The sequence below is a fragment of the Leuciscus leuciscus genome, assembly GCF_965113295.1.
Source record: "Leuciscus leuciscus genome assembly, chromosome: 1".
Taxonomy (NCBI): domain Eukaryota; kingdom Metazoa; phylum Chordata; class Actinopteri; order Cypriniformes; family Leuciscidae; genus Leuciscus; species Leuciscus leuciscus.
Window position 1 is genome coordinate 83,899,948 of NC_138725.1, and position 11,103 is coordinate 83,911,050.

Consider the following 11,103-nt stretch of genomic DNA (forward strand, 5'->3'; position numbering starts at 1 on the left):
GTATGACGGAAAGTAGCTTGACGTCATTCTCGCGCGAAGAAGAAAGCTAAGACCACAAACAACAATGGAGGACATCGAGAATATCTTGTTCTTGCTTCTCGGCATGTGGCTGTTTGTCACGAGGAGGAGACAAGCTTTGTTTGAGCAAAGGCTGCAGGCTGCAAGGAAAAACACAGCCGAAAAATACAGGGAAATTCTGGAAATTTTAAGGAGCTGGGACGAGACAGACAACCTGACAGGGCAAGAAAAAAAACGACGGCGCAGGAGGGTAAGCTTGAGCTAAACTAACTTTTTAATGTCGTGTATTACAATGTATTTCGTCTCATGTACTGTCATGTGCTAACTAAGCAATATTCTTATAAATTAAATAACCCTACAGTAAGAATAAGTAAATAAGTAAGTACAAGAAGCCCTGCCTGTGAAACCAGGCCTATATCTGTTAAAATCAGACAAATGTGATTTGAAAAAAGTCTATTAATTATATTAATAAGCACTGTGAAGGTTACATCTTGAGATCATCAATCTCTCACATGAATCTGTATGATGCCTATATTATTACAAGCCCAATACTAGTTGTGGTTAATGACTGATTATATGTACTGCCTGTGATTTTGCGAAAATATCAAATAAATAACATATTTAAATAATAAATAAATAATAAAATAAATATATAAAATAGTTATATCTGTAGGCTAGTGTTTCTTTGTGCTTCAATGACACCAAAGTGCCCTCTCTGGTGCAGTATATTGGATATTTTATCAAATTTATATCTTCTATCTTGTCCAAGGTAACACTTTAAATGTTGTAATTTCCCGTAGTGTTTCAGCCGGCCTATGATAATTGTACTTTTAATTAAAGGACCTGACCACACCCACCATCACTGCTACATTATATATTTTTTTATTTTTTTTATTTAACCTTTATTTAACCAGGAAGTCCCTTGAGACAGAATCTCTTTTCCGAGGGAGACCTGGCCAAGACGGCACACCAGTTACAATTTAAATACAAATACAACATAGTCAAAACAACCAAACAAGCATCACATAAAAAGGAACAGGTCACATATGGCAGTTACATTTATGAGTTATGTGGCATTTTAACATGGTCTTATTAACATTATAAAGTATATATATTTAACACATGAGCAGAAATTGGCAACATTATAAGCTTATTTGATGTGGCAGTATTTCACAGTAAAAACTTTATAATCTATCCGATTTTGTAGTCGATTTTTACTCATCTTAGTATAGCAATAGAGTTTGCTAAAAGCTGTTAATTCATTCACACACAGAAACGCGATTCATTTTGAAACAGTATTTGTGCCAGCTGTAGTAGCTACACAACAGCGCGCATCTGTTCATTAATTCATTCACACACAGAAACACGATTCATATTTAAACAGTCTTTTTGCGTGTACAGACACTTGCGATTAGAACAAAGCATAGAACTGACCTATTCCTCAGCCGGATCTGTTGCTCCTCGAAATGAAACTTCCAGAACTTCTGAGGTAAATTTTCCAGGTATTATTCCTCACAGCGTCGTAAAGTACAGTCTGAAAGTGAACTCGCGGTGTGTGTGTTATCCAGCTGATGTGGGCGTTTCACAGGTTTGCAGGATCGCCTCACATTTGCGTTTGAATAGCGCGCGCTCTCCGTGGGCGGAGTCAAATTAAAACGTAATGAGCTGAGACGACTGACATCTCTCTCTTTTCATTCATATTACATAACCTGAGAATATTTGTTTTTTATAAAAATTACTTCATTTAAAAGAAGAGATTTCAAGCTTCATGCCTGTGTGCCTGTGTGACTGTTTGACTGAGTATTCGCTGAGTTATGGTTCATTTTCGGACGCGTTTCAGAATGGACTACACTGACAGAGAGAAGGCAGAACTCGCTTCGTGTTTATTTTTTCTTTATTTGGCGAAAAGCACAACACTTTGTTTTTATTATGAGTATACACAAAAAAATACACACTTAACAGGATCGATTGATGTATAACACAAGCATATAAGCTAAAAATTAATATTAGTATTTTGATTCTTTTTTGCACTGATAAGGAAAAAAACGACCCTATCGCGCCGACCTCAGGGGGTTAAGTAAAATAGACTTCTTTTCAGAAATAGATCAGACGCTGATAAACAATCAGTTCATCAAATTCAGTTCCTCATGTTGCAGTTTTCCAGATTACTGGAGCGTGGGCCGGCAGGCGCGGCTGAGCTCCTCTGATTGGCCGATTGGCAGAAGGGTTCTCTGATCTCTGAACAGTGACTCTCCAGGTGCACACAGCACTTTTGCTCCACATTTCACTGAGATATGAGACATGAGGAGCAAAAGTGAGAGCGTACAGACCGAGGTTTGATTCCCACTGCGACACATCCACCAGTGTGTCCCTGAGCAAAACACTTAACCCCTAGTTGCTCCAGAGGCATGTAACTTGTCATTTGTGAGCGAAAAAAACAGCATTTGAGGCTCGTAGCAGCAGATTTGTGAGAAAATACTCTACAGGTCATTCTTTGCATGAATTCACATACTGATTTGAAGATGTAAAATGTTTGTTCCTGACTTCAAATGTTTTGATACGAGTGTGTGAATGTGTTTTGCTCAACAAAACGTGCACCCCCTGCTGGTGAGGTAGACTAACAGCAGATGGAGAGTATGCTCGGCAATCTACTGCTTTTCCTGCAGTTTCTGGATGTCAACGTAGAATTTTCTGCCGAATTTGAACCACTGAATTTGTGGAAGCGAATTTGCAAAGTGAAATAAAATGGACCAAAAATTGCCTGTTGAATATTGTAGGTTATTTTTTAAACAATTTGACTATTTTGGAAGTGAAATTTGAAAGGGGAATATGGATTATTGAATTTTTAATAATGAAAATGTGTTTGAAATGTTTTGAATTGAAATATTCACATCTTAAATATTCAACCATGCTGAACTTCAGCCCATAAAAATGCAAGCCCTAAAAATACAATGCATTAAAATGCAAGCAGGGTTAATGCAATGTCTATTTTTTCAAGTAGTGCAATTCAACAGGCTTTTTGTTTCAAAAACATTTGGCATTATTTTACTTCCATATTTTTCAGCAAGATTGAATGGTTTTGAGCGGAGAGCTTCATTTTGACCTGAAAACAGGACGTTTGGGGAATTGGGTGAGAAGTTGTGGATTTGTGTTTAGAGTTTTGATAAAAAGAGGCATAATTTAAAAACGTGTTTAAGCAATCGAGAAAAACTGTAAAGCTGCATTTAATATTATAGAATACATCTTAGAATATAAACATTACCTGCATAGAAATTAATTTCAAATAAATCTGTTAACTGAATTAAATTGAATTATACTCCAAAATAAATAGTTGGATCTCTGTTAACCACAAAGAAAAGAGTCAAGAGAAGGAAATGCCTTGATATTTAGTTTGAAGTCAAGACTTTACACTTATATAGTCATATTCATGACAGATGGAGACACCAAAAGCTCACAGCAGTAAATAAAGAAAAATGTTGTGATTTAAATGGTTAAAGTATTTAGGTCCATATCCTGAATATCCTGAATGTGTGTGACCATATTCAAATGTATTTATTAGGATAAACCCCTTGAGATGCACCATCTCGTTTTCGAGGGGGTCCTAAAATACATCACAACCATCACAAAAGAACAATAATCAAATAAACAAAAATACAGTTATACATGTCGATATTCAGACAGACAACAAACAAACGCACACAGAACCACAAATACAAGACAACAAAAAAAAAAAAAAAAAAAAAATAAAAATAAAAAGAGAAAAATTTATTAATTAATTAATTAATTAATAAAAATTAGAGAGAAAAAAAATATATATACATACACATTTACAGAAATATAAAGAACTTTACAACCACTAGATGCTCAAACTGACAGAAATACATTTAATATTTTATGTACGTGGATCACAAAATAATAATACAATTAATTTAAGTATAGGATATACACAATGTGTCAGCATCATACATTACAAGAGCAGTCAATCACAAGGTAAGAAGACAGGGTATGCTTAAACATCCCAAATGAAGTGATGGATCTAATATCAGAAGGTAAGTTATTCCAATCTAAAATAGCTTTAAACATAGTGCCTCAATTGATAATTTGAAGTAATTGGAACAAAATACTGTTTTAGATAAGAAGGGTAATTGAAATGAATACATTTGAATACTAATTGAAGCCAGTGACATTAACTAGAAGGATAAAACACCTGAGAAAATATAGTAGGTGTGCAGCGGATCACAGAACTCCTGGTTTGGTCAACACAGCATCTGTTTGGTCTTTTTAACAGAATCATTACTTATTAAATATCAACTGCAGTAAAACTGACTCTACTTCACACACTATGTCTAAGCAGCAGCACGACTGCAGCCGGGTTTCACCCTGGTATCTCAGCTGTGTGGGAACACATGAGAGAAGCCGTGGTGCCTTATCTCCACTCAGGAACAGGGCACAGTACAGGACACCTTCAGCCAGCCGGACAAGTGCTGCCTAAAGCAATTTGCATCTGATCCGTTCATGTTCATCCCAGTTTTACATACAAATACCACCCAAATACTATTATATAAAAGACCCTATGACTTGTGACTTGTAAGGAGAACATTAGATATCAAAACCTCATGTCAAACATTTCTCTGATAAATATGTAAAGCTTTAAACGGTTTAACAGTTTTTTGTACACATAAATGATAAAAGCCAGTTGGTCAGTCAAATGCAGACAGGTTATTGTACAGTGAGAGTTTGGTTAATAAATTAAACAAAAGTATGAACATAACAGAAAAGTCCAAGTAAGGAGGTGGACCAGTGGATCAGAAACTGGACTGATTTTCTCCTAAACCCAACCAAGTAGTTTTGGTGCCTAATTGCTATTTTTGAACGTGTAACCAGACGTTGCATATTTATTATAGCTGACTTAATCACAGAGCCCAAAAACAAAGCTAAAGGGTTCCCAGAACGTTAAAGGGCGGTGCAGAGGGGTCTCGACCAGGCGTCCACATGTGACGAGTTGGGAGTGGGATGGTGTTGGTCTGGGGGCAGATGCCTAAAGGAGAAGACCTCATCTCTCTCTCTCTGCTTCTTCCTCAGGTTCTCCTCCAGCATGCTGTCACTGGTCTTCCTCTTTCCCTTGGCTGGCCTGAGAGCTGCAGCACCGTCTCCATGAACAGACCCCGGCTCCGCTGGCCCTGCATCCTCATCACCATCTAGACTTCATCACCATCCTCTTCCTGCTCTTCATCACCATCTAGACTTCATCACCATCCTCTTCCTGCTCTTCATCACCATCCTCTTCCTGCTCTTCATCACCATCTAGACTGCTTTGGGTGCTATTCAAAAGCAACTAAGTGGTAGCAAAACAGGAATGAGAAGTGTATAGGAGTGCAGGGACAAGTGAAAATGTTATATTCAGCAGTTTACTTTTTTATGGGAAACTGCAGAAACGTAGCAAAACTGTATTAATAGACGAGAAAAAAATCAGTGCCTGTGTTTGGATATCTTATTCTCTAATTGTTACCAGAAGACGGGGTTGGTACAGTTTAGGAAGATCATTTGTAGCACGTTGAAAAGACATCTGATTAGCCTGATAACCCTGCTGTGTTACCGACATCGTCTTTAAAATCATTATCTTTGTGGTTTCTTTCCATTTAATTATACAAAACCGAGTTCTGTGACACAAAGACCATCAAACGACGAGTGTTTTGAATGGGATGTTGTCAACAGCATGCAATTTGAAACCTGTTGAAAATCAACTGCTGAGTTCCTATTGCTGGACTATACGCCATTATGCAACGGATGAAAGCAAATGTAAGAACAGATTCAGTACACAAGAATATCCATGTCCAAGAAAGATGCCTTGCACCAGTCAATGATCTCGGACATTACAGAACTATTGTTCAGATACATACTATTGAGGAGAGACACGACGACAGAACCATCAACAAACTTCAGGATGGGACTCCACACTTGCTGGCTTTGACACATGTTTGTGTCCCAGTTGAAGAACTGAGGACGTCTGATAAAACACCATTTACTTTCACACGTTGGGGCCTCCCTGTTAGAAAGTCTATCAGCCAGCTTATGAGGCCAAGGTCGATGTGGATGCTCTCTAGCAGGGCTGTAGTACTCGAGTCCGGACTCGATACCGTTTTTCTATGGTCTCGGACTTGTCTCGGACTCGCTGGTATTTGGACTCGGACTTGTTTTGGTCTCGGCCACTGGTCTTGCCAAATATGGCTTTTGGTCTCGACCGAGTCCAGGTGTCTTTATTATGTTCCCAGTAAGCACACATACGTCGCCGCTCGATTCAACTTTTTTCATTTGATTGGTTCAACCGCCACCCGCCCGAATTTAATTAAAATATAATTTTTCGTCACGTCATCCGTGGTTTATCCGCATCTCTAGTGTGTGTGTGTGTGTGAGTGTGAGTTGGCACGGCCCTCCCTCTTGCAGTTTAATTGGTTGACATTGCGTGTATGATTGACAGGAACAGAATGTGAGACTGATCAGACAGTCGAAACGAATGTGTGTGCGCCTTTAGGCCTATATAATAATTTTTTTGTTGTTCTTTGAATTAGTCAATTATTTTCAATAAAATAAAAATCAGTCATTATTTCATTATTACATAATGATTTAATTTCTATAGGCTATATTTTAAAAAATAGAGTCGGCTCTCCAGATATGCGAGCCAGCTCCCGACGTTCACCTACAAGAGCCGGCTCTTAGATCCGACTCATTCGCGAACGACCCATCACTACTAATAACCATCACACACTAGATTATCTTTGCACAAATGCTTGTACTGTTAAGTATACTGTGCAAAATGGTTCTTATGAATTTCTTAAACGGCTTCCTGATGAATTTATTTTAAAATTCTGCAGTTTGTTCTCAAATAAAAAGAACATATGTTAAATATTGTGTTCATTGTTATTTAACCAAACTTTAATGTTTTCTGAAAATACATGTCTTTCCTATTAACCCACGTCCAAATAACAATATAATACAATACAATATTTTTTTTCAGGGAAGGCATAAACCAACCATAGAGATAAGATTATATGATATCAATGACTATACTTAAAAATCCTGGGTGTTGTGACACTGTTTTTGCTTTTAGATCAACAAATAATAACCCAAAATGATTGTCTTGATAATGTCATGCACAAGACTTTTTTTTCCTGTCCTGGACTCGGTCTTGTCTTGGACTCGAACTTCTTTGGACTCGGTCTTGTCTTGGACTCGAACCTCTTTGGACTCGGTCTTGACTCGGACTCGAACCTCTTTGGACTCGGTCTTGTCTTGGACTCAAACCTCTTTGGACTCGGTCTTGTCTTGGACTCGAACCTCTTTGGATTTGGACTTGTCTTGGACTCGAACCTCTTTGGACTCGGTCTTGACTCGGACTCGAACCTCTTTGGACTTGGACTTGTCTTGGACTCGACAAAGGTGGTCTTGACTACAGCCCTACTCTCTAGGCTTTCTGCTAAAGTTTAAGGCTGAATACAATTAAAAGCAGATGAGAAATCAATCAAAACTAGCTGAATCAAAGTGTGAATAAAAAGTGTGCATGTGGCGTCCTCCACACCTCTGCTCGACCTGCAAGCAAACTGGAAGACCTAGACTTCCCATGATGCACTGGGCTCTGCTCTCCCTCTCCATCTGTATGCATTCTTCTCCCACTAACGCATGTTACTATCTTGACTTCTTCCCTTTCCCGTAGTCTTGTGCTTTCTCGTCCCTCTCCTCTCTCCTCCTGTCACTTTCTGCAGAGGTTTCTGGCTCCGGAGCTGTGGAGTCTGGATCTCCTGCTCGACACCCGCTGCTACAATTATCATTACTGCTCCTGTTATTATTAGCATTGCTATGATTATAACTTTGATATTTGTATTATGACCACTACCATTAGTACTTCTTAACATCACACTGTGTGTGACCTCCGTGGCCAAGTACCTGCTGTGAGCTGTTGGGTCTCTGTAAGTAATATGACAGAAAGTACAGTCAGGACCTGCTCTATATGTAAAGTACAATGAGATAACTTCTGTTAGGAATTGGACTCATAAAATTAAATTTTTACTGTCTTTAATGACACCCAGGCACCAGACGACCTTATCACATTTACATGAAGTGCTAGGATCTCTCTGTGCAACGGCTCTTATGAAAACGAACCTCTGTTAGATGTGTTCTAGTTAAAACTCACAGTTTATAAAACTATTTCAAATAATTATATACAATATTGCCATTTTCGTTTACTTGTTTTCAAACACTCATGAATAAATGTAGAAGAAACCGCCAGACTATCTCCGCTAGAAAATGTTCCAATAAATAACAGTTGAATATTTTAAACCGTCACATTGTATTTTTTGTTTTGGAATATAACTTGAAATACTGTTTATTAAAGGAATGGTGCAAAATTTTTTTAAATTCTCTTGTTTATTGTTTTATTTAACGTTAGATAAGATTTCAAAATCTTTCATCCCTGTGTGCGTTTCACTGGACCCTTTAGGAGAAAATTAAACCTCAAATAACTTTTACTATTTACTGATATTTTAACTCTCATGAAGTCTTTTCTTTTTTAGAGGTTTGCTCAAAATGTCAAAGGAATCACAATGACCACGACTATCACCATGTACAGTATGTTAGTTGTACAGTTTAGGAGACAATTAAAGGGAAAGTCACCTCAAATTACTTTCTCTTTGTTTAAAATGTGTTTTATTGTGAGACACTTTGTAACTGTGTTATAAAAGGTGCTTTATAAAGTGAGTTATTACTATTAATAAACGTTTGGGAGCATAACTTTATCTCTGCATTACAATATACTCTCACTAAAGTTGTGGATGGTAAATACACATTTTATTTGCAAGTGTGTTGATGAAACCCTTCTGGAAGAAAGAAGAGTCCTCTTGGCTTCTGCTGTTGTGTCGAGGAGAGACATGTTGCATGGTCTAAAAGCAGAGTAAAAAGGTTTGATTCCCAGCAGGATTGAATTTGTTGAACTGATGCAGTCATTGGGTTCCTGAATAAAACTCCGGACCAGCAGTTTCAGAAGATGCATATAGTGTCTTCTACCTCATCACAAATGTGAGTTGATGAAAATTCCTTCCACAGCCCTTCTGTAGCAGCGCAGGAGCAGCAGGACAGCACACAGCAGCTGTAGCTGTACGAGTAAGATAACAGATGCACTGGTGATAGTAGTGACTCTGATGAATATCCTCCTTCCTGCCCAGTCCTAGGGGGCGGGACTTAGCCTTCACCTGTCAGGCAACACCTGAGGATATAATGGCTCGTTTCCACTGAGCGGTACGGTACGCATTTATTTGCGTTTCCACTATCAAAAGTTGTGAATGGTACCAAAATGCCGAACCATACCGTACCACTTTTTGGGTACCCTTCCATTGTGGTACCTAGCACAGTGGAACGGTACTAAAGGGTGGAGCTAGACTCACTGCAGAACATTGATTGGTTGACAGAGAATCGTCACTTGCGCGTGCTACAGAACGACAACGCAACACAAGAGGCGCCATTTTTAAAACACACACAACACCGTTGCAAAACAATGCCGCCGCAAAGCATAACGTTACCGTGGTCGACCCAGGAGGTGCAGACCTTCCTTGGTATCATTGGTGAAGAAAGGGTGCAAAGGGAACTCGATGGCATGGTGAGAAACGAAAAGGTTTTTCAGCATGTTTCTGAGAGGATGGCTGCCGAGGGTTTCCAGCGGACGCCTGAGCAGTGCTGCGTTAAAAACAAGAAACTGCGGAGTGACTATCGTAAGGTGAAAGACCACAACAGCCGGAGTGGTGTTCAAAGAAAAAATTGGAAGTGGTTAGATATGATGGACGCCATCTACGGACACAGGTGCATTTTTAAAACACACACAACGAGTTTGGGCGAGTTTGGGAAGAGAAGGAGGCATCGATGCGGCTACCTCATTGCTGGAGTCGATGATGGAGCCTGCCGGTAAGTTCTTATAACTTAGTTGTGTAAAAGTATTCAACGATCACGGGAAAGCTTACTTTCAATGCACAACTTTTCAGCAAGCCTGTTGTTTGTTGGTTGTTTGCCAGCCAGAGAGGTATCAACCAATAATTTGCAAGCTAGCAAGACGCTAGTTTATTAGTCAGTGGTGGACGGAGTACATATCCAATAACGTTACTTGTACAGATACCCTAATAAAATACTACTATTCTACTACTATTTACTATTACTACTAAACATATTCTACTAAATAGCTATTAAAGAGAGATGGGTCTAATGATAGAACTTAAGGTAAGAGCTCAGTCTGAAAATTATTGTGAAATATCAGAGAGATGTGAATTATGTCCACATTCAATGGGCTTAAACAGTACAGCAATGTTGCTGGGTAAAAAGTACAATATTATGCTTTGGAATGTAGTGCAGTAAAAGTTTCTCAAAATAAAAGTACTCAGATAAAATATAGATACTTGAAAAATGTATGTACAGTATCAAAGAAAAAATGCTTTGTTACTGACTTCCGCTGTAATTGGCTACCCACTTACAATGTTGTATGTTCTGTATTTATGTTGAACCATATTGTTGCAGTTTGTGTAATTAACGTGACTTATGTAACTTTTCAGTTGAGGATCCTAGCTGTCAGGAGGAAATAGAGGGACTTGACGAGATGTCCACCCTTGAAAGCTCAAGTTCACCTGCCAGGACATCGACACCGACACCACCACCAGAATCTGCGCCATCAACTTCTAGTGAACCCCGGCGTATAATCATCGGTAAGATATGAACACCAGAGTGAAAAGTTACACACTGAACATATATATTATTAATATTAATATTATTATTATTGCAGCATTTTACAGATTATATACAGTATAATATGGACATTGAATTGTAGTACTGTAGATGTGTCCCCCTTATATTGGTTGGGTCATCACAAGGATAAAAATGCTTTGCTAAACAACCAACATTCCTGTCTGTTTTGCATTCCAGGCAAGAGGAAAACGGGTCAACAGGATGTTGTTGCGGCCCTGGTTGAGATGCAGGCAGCTGATGAAAGGCAGCAGGAGTGGCTGGAGAGGATGGAGGACCGTCGTGACCGGCGCTTCGAAATGATGCTGGACG